This window comes from Saccopteryx leptura, chromosome 2 (genome assembly GCF_036850995.1).
Source record: "Saccopteryx leptura isolate mSacLep1 chromosome 2, mSacLep1_pri_phased_curated, whole genome shotgun sequence".
In the NCBI taxonomy this organism is placed as follows: domain Eukaryota; kingdom Metazoa; phylum Chordata; class Mammalia; order Chiroptera; family Emballonuridae; genus Saccopteryx; species Saccopteryx leptura.
The window spans coordinates 22,028,564-22,044,913 of record NC_089504.1 but is presented as its reverse complement, the minus strand read 5'-3'; the positions used below and the strand labels follow the sequence as shown (position 1 = coordinate 22,044,913).

General features: G+C 41.7%; 1 pseudogene; it reads right to left on the bottom strand.

Annotated features, from left to right (window-relative positions):
- Positions 1 to 1,848: 1,848 nt before the first annotated feature.
- Positions 1,849 to 6,091, bottom strand: LOC136394363 (lipocalin Can f 6.0101-like; annotated as a pseudogene).
- Between the last annotated feature and the right edge of the window lie 10,259 nt (positions 6,092 to 16,350).

Here is a 16,350-nt window from a genome sequence, read left to right as displayed (position 1 = left end):
TTCAGACCGTTGGAGGGCCAGACTATAAAAAAAAACTATGAACAAATCCCTATGCACACTGCACATATCTTATTTTAAAGTAAAAAAACCAAAACGGGAACAAATACAATATTTAAAATAAAGAACAATTTAAATCAACAAACTAACCAGTATTTCAATGGGCACTATAGGCCTGCTTTTGGCTAATGAGATAGTCAATGTGCTTCTCTCACTGACCACCAGTGAAAGAGGTGCCCCTTCCAGAAGTGCGGCGGGAGCCGGATAAATGGCCTCAGGGGGCTGCATGCAGCCCGCGGGCTGTAGTTTGGGGACCCCTGGTCAAGGGTGTGGGGAAAAGCTTACTTTTGAAAAGATCTTAGTATTAAAAAGGTGGGAAAGGCTTAGTCTTAAAACTAAGCCTTGCAGGCGTCCCCAAACTACGGCCAGCGGGCCACAATGCGACCCCCTGGGGCCATTTATCCAGCCCCCACTGCACTTCTGGAAGGGGCACCTCTTTCATTGGTGGTCAGTGAGAGGACCACTGTATTTGGCAGCCCTCCAATGGTCTGAGGGACAGTGAACTGGCCCCCTGTGTAAAAAGTTTGGAGACCCCTGCTAGGGTATAAGGACCCTGCCTACTTACAGCACTTCACCACACCCAGTGCAAAGTATAAGTAAGCAAATATATATATCATATTTACAAATTATTTGACCAACATCCTGATTGGGAGGCAGAGTTAGACTGGGAGCATCAGATCCCTAGAAACCTGTCATTAACCTTATGCTTATGATGACAGAGTCATTCCTCGTGCCTTAAAACCCCCACCCCATGTAGTTCTGTTCCACCCACCAAGTGTGACTATGACACTGTTTATTTTTTAATTGAAGTTGAATGAGAAAGCTAGAGAGAAGAGAGAGAGAGAGAGAGAGAGAGAGAGAGAGAAACATCAACTCATTGTCCAACTTATTTGCTCCATTTACTAGTGTACTTATTGATTCTTTCTCCTACTTGCCCTGACCCAGGATCCAATCATTTCCTTAAAGGGCCGGGATGATACTATCCACTGAGAAACACCATCAGGGCATTGACACTGTTTAAGCATGTCAGTTAAAATAAATATATAGGTGGAGGAAGAACTTTAACTACCCTTTCTTCAAAGCCCAAAGGCTCCAAAATAAGAGGTAAAGTACTTTCAGCCTCCTTGATGCCCTCTGACGGCACCCAGTACAAACCACTAAGGACATCTAGAGCTCACATTATGTGTCCTCTAACTGAACATACTCACAACAGATAACAGTGGTGTTATGAGGGATGCCACCTCTGTCAGAGATGGGTGATAGAGAGAAGCTGGGGTGTGGGGACAGGCCCTGACACATGGTGACTGGTCTCAGCCTCAGCAGTATGTAACTCTCACTCCCCATCGAGAGAGAGAATCCCTGGAGAGTACAAATTGTGGGCAAGTCTCAATTTATTTCATAGGATCACTAAGAAATAGGCAATTTAAAGGGCAAGCAGCACTCACAGGGACAAAGAATTACTGCAGGGAACAGAGATTCTGAGACTCAGGGAAGACTGAGGAGCAAGAGGACTAGTTGGGTACAGACAGGTCCAAGGAAGCCTCCCATTCGCTGTGTCAGGCCCACGATGCTCACATACACAGAGATTATCACATGACTGGAAGATGAATCATTTATTCAGGTTGAGGAAAGTGTTATTCATAGCAGAGTTCTCCTGGGTCTGGCAAAGAGAATCGGAAATTTGAAAAAAAACTTGATTCCTAGTGTGTTGATGAATTTTCTTGATGATCATGAAATATCTTGAAGATGCAGGGGTAAAGCCTTCATGGATAAAAATAATAAAAACCAGCTCACACACCTTGTCACAAAATGACATGGGGACCGTACAATGATGATCCTGGCGCACAAGTGAGGGAAGATTCACACAGCACTAAATAAGCAAATGACAGAAAACATAGACACTCATTAAGCACTTCCTGGTTTCCACTAAGACAAGGAATTTCTTTTATAGAGAAAAAAGGTGAAGAATTAATCATTAACCAGCACTCTAACTTGTTACTTGACACAATATGGGTAAGGAGGGCATTGAGTCGATGATTTCTCTTTTTCTTTGACTAATTCCATGGTACATCTCCCTAAACACAGTCTATGAAAAGAAAGAGGAATCATGGAAGGACCTGAGGCTGGAATCTACCATTGTCCACATTAAAAGTTTTTTGTAGCCTGACAAGGCAAAGACTCACTGGAATGAGCATCGGAATGGGATGCAGAGGACCCAGGGATGAAGTCACAAGGTTGCCACTTGTGTGTGAGATCATAGACATAAACCTATGGTTGCTGGCATGACCCCAAAGGTCACTGGCTTGAAGCACAAGGTTGCTGGCTTGAGCCAAAGGTCACACTGCCTTGAGCCAAGGGGCACTCATTCTGCTGGAGACCCCAACCAAAACACATATGAGAAAGCAATCAGTGAACAACTAAGGTGCTGCAATGAAGAATTGATTCTTCTTATCTCTCTCCCTACTTGCCTGTCTGTTCCTATCTGTTCCTCTCTCTGTCTCTGTCTAAAAAAAAATATTGAGGAATTTTTTATAAATTGAGGAAGAATGGCAATAACCATAGCTGCCTTTAATTAAATGCTGACTCTACAAAGCCATAGTTGCTAAGACTTCCCTATATCATCTAAATAGAGCCCCACAGTAAATCTGAGGTAGGAAGCAGATGAAGAAATTCAGAACCAATTTTCCTGGTGGAGAACAACTGGACGGTGAGTCAGTCTATATCCAGATCAGAACTTAAGGAAGTGCAGAGATCAAAGGAAGACATTATCACCACAAATTGTTGGGTGAGACCACAACTTTGGGGAAATGGAAGATTGATAAACACAGACATGTGTTTGAGTTTCATACTCATACCTAATACTTTTTCCTACTTCAAATTTTAAGTCTAACTATATTGAAGACGTTATCAATTTCTGAGGTAGATATCCACACAGTGATTCTGTATGGTATTACAACATTATTTTCCATTAAATGCTTAGGTCACTTGCATTAAAATTCACAGAACATGTGTGTCCTGAACCCAGGAAACCCTACTGCAAATTTCAAACTCAACCTGCTAGCGTCCTGACCAAATAATTTTCATTGCAATCTCTGAACATAAGCCTTTACTGATTTTGGAAAGCAGTGATCCTTGGGCCACCCCTTCTCCATCAGATTTTACTCACCTGGAAGCCTGGGCACCATCACTATCTCTGTTGTGGAGACAGCGGTCTGCAGAGGCAGAACAGAGCACAGTCACTGTCCAACCCATTTACTTCCCAGCAAGAAACCAAAGGATTTTCTAGTTTAAGGAAGAGGGGACTGATAGGTTAGGGAGGTGTTTCTTTTCTTAAATGTCTCCACTCAGTATCATGGGAATTTAGGGAAATAAAACCAGAGAGCTAAACTTACCACCATTGGTCACATCCACTATGTTTTCCTTAGGGATTCCATGTTGTAGGCCAAGTTCCTCAAACCTTTTCTTGATAGTTGGACTCACATCTGGTTTTCGTCCTGTGGAAACAATGACAGTGGCTGTTGTGTCTTGCATGTTGGTCGTTGAGGCTCTTGATGGCATGGGGACAGGTGGATGGGAAATGGGTGGTAGTGATTGGTGCTTAGGCAGAAGTTAGGAATAAGCAGTATAACTGGTCTTGAATTGGACTTTTTAAGAATACGTTTGGGACACGAAGAGAAATTCACCTTCCCATCACCAAGCCTGAGGGATTCCCCAAGGCGAGCACCTCTCTTCAGAGGAGGACAGATATCCCAGGATATAAGTGATCGGAGCATTTTGTTTCCAGCCCACTCCAAGGTGACTGTTAGCATGAAGATACTCTACCGAAAAGCTCCAAGAATCGGGTTTCTTTACCATTCTTGAAAATCCTGTCATTATAAATAATATATTCACTATAGACTGCTTCAACAATGTGAAATAGATTGTATCCATCATCTGTGGAGGAAACAGGACACAGCTAAGAACTCTTTGATCCATGGGAAGCAGGTGAAACTTTCACCCAATATCTTTCACAGAACAGAATCTAGTGATATCTCATGTCCTCCTTTACATCTCCCTAGGCTTCATCAGGTGCTTCTATGGGTAGAATCGACTACCAGTGACACATTAATGACTAGTGCTAGAAAATTCAGCCACAACTTCAACTTACCTTCTATTATCCTCCGTGAGGCTCACCTACCACCCTAGGCCATCTCTGCCATCTCTGTGTCTCTGTCCTGCCCATAAGCCTCACTGACACTAGATACGCCGCTCTCATCCAAGCAATGCGCTGTGGCCACCAGAAACCATCAGAGTGATTAAAAAATCAGAAGCTATCCAGAAAACATACATTTTGTGTGACTTTTTACTTCTGTTGCTGGTGTTATATATGGCCAAGCAGAAATCTTATTTTAATGACTTTATGTGCCAGGTATTGGCTTTTACATACAAGGTACTCCCAACATGAGGATATTGACAATTACATGACCCGACATATATTACTTATGTATTCTTGATCATAATTGGATCCAGGCTGTCACCCTCTGCCTTAGTGGATAGAATGTCAGCTCTGCATGTGGATATCCTGGGTTCGAACCCTGGTCAAGACACAGATGTGAAGTGACCATCAACTGCTATTCTTCTCTCTCTCTCCCTACTCTCTCTCTTCCCTTCTTGTAACCAGTGGTTATATTGGTCTGAGTGTCAGCCATGAGAGCTAAGGATGGTTCACGTGGTCTTAGCGCATCAGCCTCAAGCACTGAGGATAGCTCAGTTGATTCAAGCATCAATCCCAAATGTGGAGTCCCAGGTGGATCCTGACTGGGGCACTACTGGGAGTCTGTATCACAGTAGCCCCTCCTCTAACTTAAAAAAAAATTAGATTGTGATCTTATTGGGATTTGGTAAATTTCTTGCCATTTAAAGTAGAATTTATAAAAATTTATTTTTATTTATACTTACAGAAAGTACTATATACACCATTTCTTTCAGTTGGAGGACAAATCAGAGTAAATTTAACACAGTCTCCATTTTCCCTGTAAAACAGAATAAGCAGATGACCTAGAGGTATGATAGAGCTAGCTCTTTCCCATTCCATCTGTATCCCGTGTGTCTGGTTCCAGTTAACTCGCCCTCACCTCCTGTAGTCCCAGTTAAATTTAGTCCTCTCACCAGTTCTCTCTGAGTCTAGAAGGATTTAAGTCATGGAGCCACGGAAGAGTGCCGGATGAGGAACTAAGATTTTGGATAATGGGCCACTATGTAAGTGGACACATGCATGTGTGTGTTTGTGCCTGTGATGTGTGTATATGTTCTGGTGTGTGTACGTGTGTGTAGATCTCCAAGAGCATATGAAATCTTATGTTCTATTACCCCAAATATAAAGTGCTGTACTTACTTTCTCTGATATTCAAAAAGAAGTGTAGAGTTGGCCAGTTTTTGCATGAATTCCACAAAGATCCTCAGGTTACCATTTTCTTCTAACACTTCCTTTACATCTGATGCCAACATGACAGTATACCACTCCCCTGAGAGCTGCAATAAATCAGTAAAATGACTGTGGGGGAAGAGAGGATGAGGCACCTCATGGACACTAGTCTCCGGGAACCCACCCGATGGGCCAGACTCTGAGTGCTGATGTGAAGACAGCATGAGAACTCAGGTCAGTTGACAGCACGTGTCAGGTACTTTCAATTGTCCCTCCACTAAATATGTAGGTCCCCAAGTGTTGTCCTCTTCACATAATAAAGTTATACTGTTATGTGGATATACTTAGTCCAAAGTCAGCAACTATCCCCTTTCTCTAACATGTCAAAGCTTCTTCCTGTTTAGTGGGGCCACCTTGCTTCAGTATCCCCACAGTCACCCCCAAAGTCAGACTCCCTATGCTCCCCAACTCTACCTTTGACAGATCGAAGTTGCTTGTCACAACTTCATGGTTTCCTTCCTCCTGGGCACAGACCAGGGTCAGCCCCAGACACAGCAGCAGCAGCTTCATCTTGACAGGGACAACACCGACTCGGCTGCAGTCACTGGGGTGAGTCTCCCTGATGGTGGCTCCACTCCCCAGTGCCTCTGTCTTTATATTCAGTCTGGGTCCCGTCTGTAGTCCACAGGGCACCCCTTTCTCCTCCCACTCCTCAAATGTCTGTGTGCATTGGTGTGAAGCCAAAATTGTTCCTGTCAACCTCATCTCTTTTAGATCTACTTGGTGACCTGACATTACTCAAAAAACACACTCAAAAAAAAAAAAAAAAAAAAAAGGAAAAAAAAAAACAGGCAAAAAAATAAATGTTATATACAATCAAAGACTGCCTTTTGGATCCAGATTTAACCGTGATATCTGAGGGCAGTGATGAGAGGCAGGAATGGAGAAGATCTGGGAAATGGCATGTGTGGACCCTCCTTGTACCACCACTCACATGGCGTGTAGAAATAGGTGAGTCTCTCCATTTTAATCACCCTCAGAAACAGAGATATCATCTCTACTATGGTTATGGTACCTATCATAAACATTCAAATAGAGTAGATTAGGATAGGGTCACATAAAATAATGTCTTGAAAGTATGATGTCTGGTAATTAGTACTTTTAAATTTCTATTCTTTGTCTGAATTCCACCACAATGAATGAACAAATGTTTAATCACTACGTACATATAATTTACTGTATACCATAGATCCCTTAACAGACATGGACAAGGAGGAGATGTCACCCATTTCTTCTGGCAACTGTCAGGGCAGGTGGGGAAATGGTGTACATACTCAATACAAACTGCATTCTACAAGCATAGCTATGTTGGGACTCTCTCTTGTTATTATAATTTCTTTTTTTAGCTAGAGAATCTAATGAAATGTCCTATCATTCCACAGTAATCCGGTTCTTCCTTATGACTGAAGGAAAGGCACATCTATCCTCCCCACTGCATGAGCCAAAATGCTTGAGGCATCCTGTGTCCTTGTCCCTACCGCATGCAAACATTGAAAGAGGCCCTGCATTTGTGGTTAAGCTTGCTGCATCCCAGAATTTCAAGGGGCACATACATGGAGCAGGCTGGTATCTAGTCCTAAAAATGTCAATACTATTAAAAGAAAGACCACCAGGATCATACCTGTAGTATGAAACGCTTGGGTTAATTATTGTAGGTAGAAGTTTGATCACCATGGGGAACCATGGTTGTCTCAGTCAAAGTGACTTAGGAGAAAAATGCTATAGGACTTTGGGACAAACTATGGAAGCTCTAGTTGGGTGCTGTCAGAGATCAGGGTTTCACTGTCATTGAATGTACCCATAAATCTTACCTATAAGGAGTGGAGAGAAGCATGACTATGAAACTCTATTTGATGAAGAAGTCACTCATTAGAGCTAAGAGAGAGACATGTTTTTGGATTGCACAATAATATGAATTAAAAATATATTTTTTATCCCTTTTTTTTATTTTTCTGAAATAAGAAGTGGGGGTTCATAGAGACAGACTTCTGCCTGTGCCCGACTGGGATGCACCTGACATGCCCACCAGGGGGCGATGCTATGCCCCTCTGGAGCTTTGCTCTGTTGTGGCAGGTGCCATTATAGAGCCTGAGGCAGAGGCCACAGAGCCATCCTCAGTTCCTGGGGCAACTTTGCTCCAATGGAGCTTTAGTTGCAGGAGGGGAAGAGAGAAACAGAGAGGAAAGAGAAGGGGAGGGGTGGAGAAGCAGATGGGAGCCTCTCCTCTGTGCCCTGACTGGGAATCAAACCTGAGACTTCCACATGCTTGACTGGCGCTCTACTGCTGAGCTAGCAAGCTAAGGCTTGTAAAAATTTTTTTTACTTTTAATTTTTCTTCCTTAAATATGATTTTATTAATTGTTGCCCCGTAATATGGTTTAAACAACATTGAGGACACCTTGTTAGATGTAGTTTCATGAAAATGTTTCTGTCCAACAAAACAACCAGCTACTTGTGTCCGTCAGGCCAGCTGGTGATAACACTGAAGCCTAGCCATGGGGCTCAGGCCATTCCAGGAGGGCAGGGACTGCATGTATTTCATTCTCAAATGGGTAGTGGTGCCTCCTTGTAGCCAGAGGCAGTCAGCTTCTCCCTGTGACTTCAGGGGAGGAACAGGACCTGTCTCCAAGTCATTCTGGCTCAGCTGCTGCTTCTCAGAGCTTGGCATCTTCAGTCAGCCTACCGGCCTGAGCACCGTAACCCACCCTGCATGGGTGACCCAGATCTGTCCTCAGAACCCAGCAGACAGGACTGTTTTCCTTTTTTTGAAAATGATTCCTCAGCTGTTTCTGATCAACTGATACCTTCACTCCTTGCTTTTGAGTGTTCTTGACATTTCATGCCTCATTTGCTGGAAATGTTTGGGTAGAAGGATTAGGTTTCAGAGGAGCTCAAGCTGCCATCCTGACCATGAGTCGCTGAGAGTCTGTCTCTGCCTCCCCCTTGGCAGCAGTTTCCTAACATGGGACACTTCAGCCATTTCTATCATCCAAGTGGTCCTCTGTGCATTGATTGTTATTGTTTGTAATGCTCCTAACCTTCCCAAAGATCTACTAAGCCAAGCTCTGTTGGCATTAGCTCTTCAGTTCCTTAGAGGCAACAGTTAAAAATGACAGCTCCAGTATGACTGAGTTGCTTTCCACACAGCCTTTTCCTATCTGACAGCAAGCCAAGCCAAGTGTGTGAGTCAGGAGAAATAAGCCTGAAGCCGACTTATTGTTCTGACGTGATGGCAGAATAAGACAGGACGTCAGATCCTGAGAAAGCCTTTGGTCATTATGTTCATGATGACTGAGTCATTTCTTGTTTGTGACAAACCCCACCCCACGGAATTCTGCTCTACCAAACAAGTTAAAAAAAAAGTGTTTTTTAAAATTGATTTTGAAGGACAGAGAGAGCTTGTGAGAGAGAAAGAGTGAGAAAGAAGCATCAACTCTTCATTTGACTTATTGCTCCATTGACTTGTGTACTTGTTGATGGATTCTCGTACCTGCCCTGACCACGATCCAACCCTTGACCTTGGTGGCCAGGATGATGCTTAATTCACTGAACCAGAGGCCAAGGCACTGATGCTATAATACTGTTTTTAATCATCTGATTAAAAAAAGGATAATAAATGGAGGAAGAATCCTAACTTCACTTTTTCCAAAGCCAATTAGATTCTTTTATTATTATTATTATTATTATTATTATTATTATTATTCAGTGATTGATGGGGTGTCAGAAACAGACTCCAGCATGAACCCCAACAGGTATCACCCAATAAAAGCCCCTACAAGAGGATTCTCAACCCAGAAGGCAGTGGGGTGAAGAAGCAGATGGTCGCAACTCCTGTGTGCTCTTACCAGGAACCAAACCCTGGACGTTTACACACCAGGCCGATGACCTACCACTTAGCCTCCTGATCAGGACCTTTCATAGACTCCTAAATATAAGAGTTAAAGAAACTTCAGCCTCCAAGTTGCCTCCTGAGAGTACCCAGTCCAGATCGCTATGGACCGCTAGAGCTCCCATTTTGTGAATTCTCACTGAACGTTCTCACAGCAGATGATCCAGTGTCTGAAGGAGGTATTCTGAGAGCCTGAGGGCCACCAACTGTCAGAGATGGGTGATGGAGAGAAGCTGGGCTGTGGAGACAGGTCCTGACACATGGTGACTGGTCTCAACCTAAGCAGCATCTAACTCTCACTCCCCACTGAAAGAGAGAATCGCCAGAGGGTACAAATTGTGGGGCAAGTATCAAAGTTTGCTTTATAGAGTTACTAAGAAATAGCCCATTTAAAGGGCAAGCAGCACTCACAGGGACAGAGAATTACTGCAGGCGATGGAAAATTTGAAATTCAGGGAAGACTCTGAGAAGTACAGGGCCATTTGGGAACAGGTCCAAGAAAGCCCCCATTTACTGTGTCAGCCTCTTGTCACTCACAGAAACAGAATGATCACATGAGTGCAAGGTGAATCATTTATTGACAGGTAGAGAAAGGTCTTATTCATGACAGAGTTCTCCTGGGTATGGCCAAGAGAGTTGGAAATTTGAAAAAAACCTTTGATTCTTAGCATGTTGATGAGTTTTTCCCAATGATTATGGAAAATCTGGAAGATGCAAGGATAAAACCTTTATGGACGATAGTAATGGAAACCAGCTTACACACCTTGTCATTAAATGGCATGGAGACCGTAGAATAAGATTCTGGATCCCAGGTGAAAAAGGATTCATTGAGCACTAAATAAGCAGATGACAGAGATAACACAGACACTCATTTAAGTACTTCTTGGGTTTCATTGAGACAAAGAGAGAAAAGGTGAGGAAATGAACATCAACCTGCACTCTAACTTGTTAGTAAGCAGAATACAGGTAAGGAGGGTATTGAGTCAATAATTTCTTTTTCTCTATTGCTGTTCCCATCATACCCTTTCTAAACTCAGTCTAGGAAAAGAGAGAGGAATCAATGAAGGAACCGAGGCTGGTGAATACCATCTTTCATATAAAAATTTTGAGGAATTGTTGATAAAGTGAGGAAGAATATGAATAACTGTAGCTACCTCTTATTAAATGCTGACTGTACAAAGCCATAGTTGCTAAGACTTCCCCATATATCATCTGAATAGAGCCCTGCAGTAAGTCTGAGGTAGGAAGCAGATGAGGAAATTCATAACCGATTCTCCTGATGGAGGACATTGGAAGGTGCATCAGTCTATTTCCAGATCAGAAGTTCAGGATGTGCAGAGATCAGAAACCTTCAAATAGAGTAGATTAGAATAGGGTCGCATAAAATAATGTCTTAAAAGTATGGTATCGGCCTGACCTGTGGTGGTGCAGTGGATAAAGCGTCAACCTGGAAACGCTGAGGTTGCCGGTTCAAAACCCTGGGCTTGCCTGGTCAAGGCACATATGGGAGTTGATGCTTCCTGCTCCTCCCCCCTTCTCTCTCTCTCTCTCTCTCTCACTCTCTCTCCCCTCTTTATAATAAATAAACAAAAAAATCTTTAAAAAAAAAGTATGGTATCTGGTAATGAGTATATTTTTATTTCTTTTTCTTGTTGTCTGAATTACACCACAATGAATGAACAAATATTTAAACACTATTTAACCCTTTGAGTATTATGAATGTTCAAGTACGTCCTCGTGCCGCCTGACCATCCAGAGTACAATTGTACAAAAATTTTTATTTTAAAAATGTGTAAGGCAACAGTAAAAAAGGTAAATGTATGTTCTTCTAGTTTCCATAAATTGGTTATCAAACAAACATGATTTTCAGTTAATAAAACTGGAACTGGAACTAATTTCATTTTTTGAAATAAAAAACTCACTCCCGGGAGTCAGCGAACATGAAAAAACTCACTACTCAAGGGGTTAAATATATTTTGCTACATACCATACACAGCCTATCAGAAATGGACAAGTAGGAGATGTGAGGTCATTTGGCAGTGGGGAAAGGTCACGTGAGGAACCAGACCTGGGAACTTTGACTGGAACTGCCCACACGCATGAGCGCCAAAAGAAACTTCCCGGGAGCCATTTGAAAAAGAGCAATGAAATTTTGCCACATCATATCAGCCTGACCACCCTAGTAATGCTATAAATTTCCCCAAACAGGGGAGGCAGTGTGACTTTTCTGGCCCCCATCTCGCAGACCAGAGAATATCATCTGGGAAGCACTCTACTAAGAAAAGCTTTTGCTATTCCACACTACATGGCTATGCCCTTTTTTCTTACTCGGCGGGGAAAATACCTTATAGGAGATGTCATCCATTTCTTCTGCCAGCTTTCAGTGCAGGTGAGGGAATGCTGTACATACTCAATTCAAACTTCATTCTACAAGCACATGAAGTAATCCAACTAGGTGGGACCAATTCCAGACCATTCTGGGTGAGAAAACGGGGTGATGCTGGTGACGTGACGTCCTGTAGGAAGGGCTTAGGAACGCAGGCTTTGGGGCAGGTAGACCTTGGCTTCATTCTTATCTCTGTCATTTTGAGTCCATAAAGATAAATTTAACCTCTCAGACCCTTAATGTGCCCTTAATGGGGGTAATTGTACCTGTCTATGGATTGCTGTAGGGGATGCAATGGGATGGTGTGTGTAGAACCTCGGATTAATGTCAGAAACTATTGGGCTGGTGGGGTGAGCAAATTATTCCTGGGAAGGTTTGACAGGAGGAGGTCTTGAATGTCTGGCAGATTGTGGAGATGTGTAGGAAATGTGGGAAGAGTATTCCTGGTGAGAGGAACATTGTGGTTTAAAATACTATGAGCCAAGCTGGGGCTTGCTACAAGCTATAGCTCATTTCTGGCTCATACGAATGGTTATTTCTGCATCTCTCAATAAAGGAAGAGGCCAGAATCATGAGAGGAGCTGGCACAAGGCAGTGAACCTAGGACTTTGGGCATTCTGTCTGTGGCCTGCTCTCACAATTCTTCCCAGTCTCTTGTGTGATCATTCCTACTTCATGCTCAACTGATACCAGTCACTGGTATTTGGAGGCCTACATCACTGTAGGTACCATGGCTGGACTCTGGGTTGTCCTGCCCTGACATGGAGGGACTGAGTCTGACAAATGGTGGCAAAGGCCGTGTACTTCATTTGGCCTAGTTGATGCTCCCTAAGCATAGATGACAGCCTCTAGCAACCAGGTTTGCAAGACGATCTGACCTGTGACGCTGAGGAGAGAGTCAAGTACCGCAGTTGCCACACCGCCTCGATCCCACCCCGCCAGCCCCCTTACTCTGCACCCAAATCACAGCGCCACCTGGAACCTCTCTGCTCCTGTGCTCTCCCACTGTGAGCCCCAAGAGAAAGCCAGAAATGAAAGCATAAGCCACAGAATGTCTCCCCAGTCTACAGTTTTCAATGGTGGTTACCTTTGAGTAATGAAAAGGGTCCCTACCCTGTTCATTGTAGCGAACTATTTTGTGAGTACTTTTGCACTCCATCGTCCTTTGCTACTGTTAATCTCCATCTTCTCCCCCTCTTTCTTTTTGTTGTTGTCACAGTTTAAATTTGGTTTTATTGTGTTCTTCTTGGAGCTTTTACTTGTGGCTCTGTTTTTTTTTTGTTCTTTGTATCTGATTGGAGAACCCCCTTTAGTAATTCTTGGAGTGCGGGTTTTCTGATGATAAATTCCCTCATCTTTTCTGTATCTGTGAATGTTTTTATTTCTCCTTCATATTTGAAGGATAGCTTTGATGGGTATAGTATTCATGGCTGAAAGTTCCTCTCTTTCAGGACTTTAAATATTGGGGTCCACTGTCTTCTAGCTTGTAGAGTTTCTGCTGAGAAATCTGATGATAATCTAATGGACCTTCCTTTATATGTTGTATTCTTCTATTCCCTGGCTGCCTTGAGAATTTTTTCTTTGCTGTTGGTTTGTGTCAAGTTCATTATGATATGCCTTGGAGTAGGTTTGTTGGGGTTAAGAAAACTCGGAGTTCTGTTTGCTTCTTGAACTTGAGGCTTTAGTTCTTTCCACAGGCTTGGGAAGTTCTCATCTATTATTTGTTTGAGTATGTTCTCCATTCCATTTTCTCTCTCTTCTCCCTCTGATATACCTATTATTCTTATGTTATTCTTTTTCTTTTTTTTTTTAAATAAATTTTTATTAATGGTAATGGGATGACATTAATAAATCAGGGTACATATATTCAAAGAAAACATGTCTAGGTTACCTTGTCATTAAATTATGTTGCATACCCCTCGCCCAAAGTCAGATTGTCCTTCGCCACCCTCTATCTAGTTCTCTGTGCCCCTCCCCCTCCCCCTAACTCTCCCCCTACTCTCCCTCCCCCCACCCCTGGTAACCACCACACACTTGTCCATGTCTCTTAGTCTCATTTTTATGTTCCACCAATGTATGGAATCATGTAGTTCTTGTTTTTTTCTGATTTACTTATTTCACTCCTTATAATGTTATCAAGATCCCACCATTTTGCTGTAAATGATCTGATGTCATCATTTCTTATGGCTGAGTAGTATTCCATAGTGTATATGTGCCACATCTTCTTTATCCAGTCTTCTATTGAAGGGCTTTTTGGTTGCTTCCATGTCTTGGCCACTGTGAACAGTGCTGCAATGAACATGGGGCTACATGTGTCTTCACGTATCAATGTTTCTGAGGTTTTGGGGTATATACCCAGTAGAGGGATTGCTGGGTCATAAGGTAGTTCTATTTTCAGTTTTTTGAGGAACCACCATACTTTCCTCCATAATGGTTGTACTACTTTACAGTCCCACCAACAGTGAATGAGGGTTCCTTTTTCTCCACAGCCTCTCCAACATTTGCTATTACCTGTCTTGTTGATAATAGCTAATCTAACAGGGGTGAGGTGGTATCTCATTGTAGTTTTGATTTGCATTTCCCTAATAACTAATGAAGCTGAGCATCTTTTCATATATCTGTTGGCCATTTGTATCTCTTCCTGGGAGAAGTGTCTATTCATGTCCTCTTCCCATTTTTTTATTGGATTGTTTGTTTGTTTGTTGTTGAGTTTTATGAGTTCTTTGTAAATTTTGGATATTAGGCCCTTATCTGAGCTGTTGTTTGAAAATATCATTTCCCATTTAGTTGGCTGTCTGTTTATTTTTATATCAGTTTCTCTTGCTGAGCAAAAACTTTTTATTCTGATGTAGTCCCATTCATTTATCTTTGCCTTCACTTCTCTTGCCATTGGAGTCAAGTTCATAAAATGTTCTTTAAAACCCAGGTCCATGAGTTTAGTACCTATGTCTTCTTCTATGTACTTTATTGTTTCAGGTCTTATATTTAGGTCTTTGATCCATTTTGAATTAATTTTAGTACACGGGGACAGGCTGTAGTCGAGTTTCATTCTTTTGCATGTGGCTTTCCAGTTTTCCCAACACCATTTGTTGAAGAGGCTTTCTTTTCTCCATTGTATGTTGTTGGCCCCTTTATCCAAGATTATTTGACCATATATATATGGTTTTATTTCTGGGCTTTCTATTCTGTTCCATTGGTCTGAGTGTCTATTTTTCTGCCAATACCATGCTGTTTTGATTATTGTGGCCCTATAATATAGTTTAAAGTCAGGTATTGTAATGCCCCCAGCTTCATTCTTTTTCCTTAGGATTGTTTTGGCTATTCGGGGTTTTTTATAGTTCCATATAAATCTGATGATTTTTTGTTCCATTTCTTTAAAAAATCTCATAGGGATTTTGATGGGAATTGCATTAAATTTGTATATTGCTTTGGGTAATATGGCCATTTTGATTATATTTATTCTTCCTATCCAAGAACAAGGAATATTTTTCCATCTCATTGTATCTTTTTCGATTTCCCTTAACAATGCGTTGTAATTTTCATTATATAGGTCCTTTACATTCTTTGTTATGTTTATTCCTAGGTATTTTATTTTTTTTGTTGCAATCATGAAGGGGATTATTTTTTTGAGTTCGTTTTCTAATATTTCATTGTTGGCATAGAGAAAGGCTATGGACTTCTGTATGTTAATTTTGTATCCTGCGACCTTACTGTATTGGTTTATTGTTTCTAATAATCTTTTTGTGGAGTCCTTCGGGTTTTCGATGTATAGGATCATATCATCAGCAAAAAGTGATACCTTTACTTCTTCTTTTCCAATATGGATGCCTTTTATTTCTTTGTCTTGTCTGATTGCTCTGGCCAGAACTTCTAGCACCACGTTAAATAAGAGTGGAGAGAGTGGACAACCCTGTCTTGTTCCTGATTTAAAGTAGAAAGTCCTCAGTTTTATGCCGTTTAAAATGATGTTGGCTGATGGTTTATCATATATGGCCTTTATCATGTTGAGATATTTTCCTTCTATACCCATTTTGTTGAGAGTCTTAAACATAAAATTGTGTTGTATTTTATCAAAAGCCTTTTCTGCATCTATTGATAAGATCATGTGGTTTTTGTTCTTTGTTTTGTTGATATGGTGTATTACGTTAACCGTTTTGCGTATGTTGAACCATCCTTGAGATTCTGGGATGAATCCCACTTGATCATGATGTATTATTTTTTTAATATGTTGTTGTATTCGGTTTGCCAGTATTTTGTTTAGAATTTTAGCATCTGTATTCATTAGAGATATTGGTCTGTAGTTTTTTTTCTTTGTGCCATCCTTGCCAGGTTTTGGTATGAGGGTTATGTTGGCCTCATAAAATGTGTTTGGAAGTATTGCTTCTTCTTCAATTTTTTGGAAGACTTTGAGTAGAATAGGAACCAAGTCTTCTTTGAATGTTTGATAGAATTCACTAGTATAACCGTCTGGGCCTGGACTTTTATTTTTGGGGAGGTTTTTAATAGTTTTTTCTATTTCCTCCCTGCTGATTGGTCTGTTTAGGCTTTCTGCTT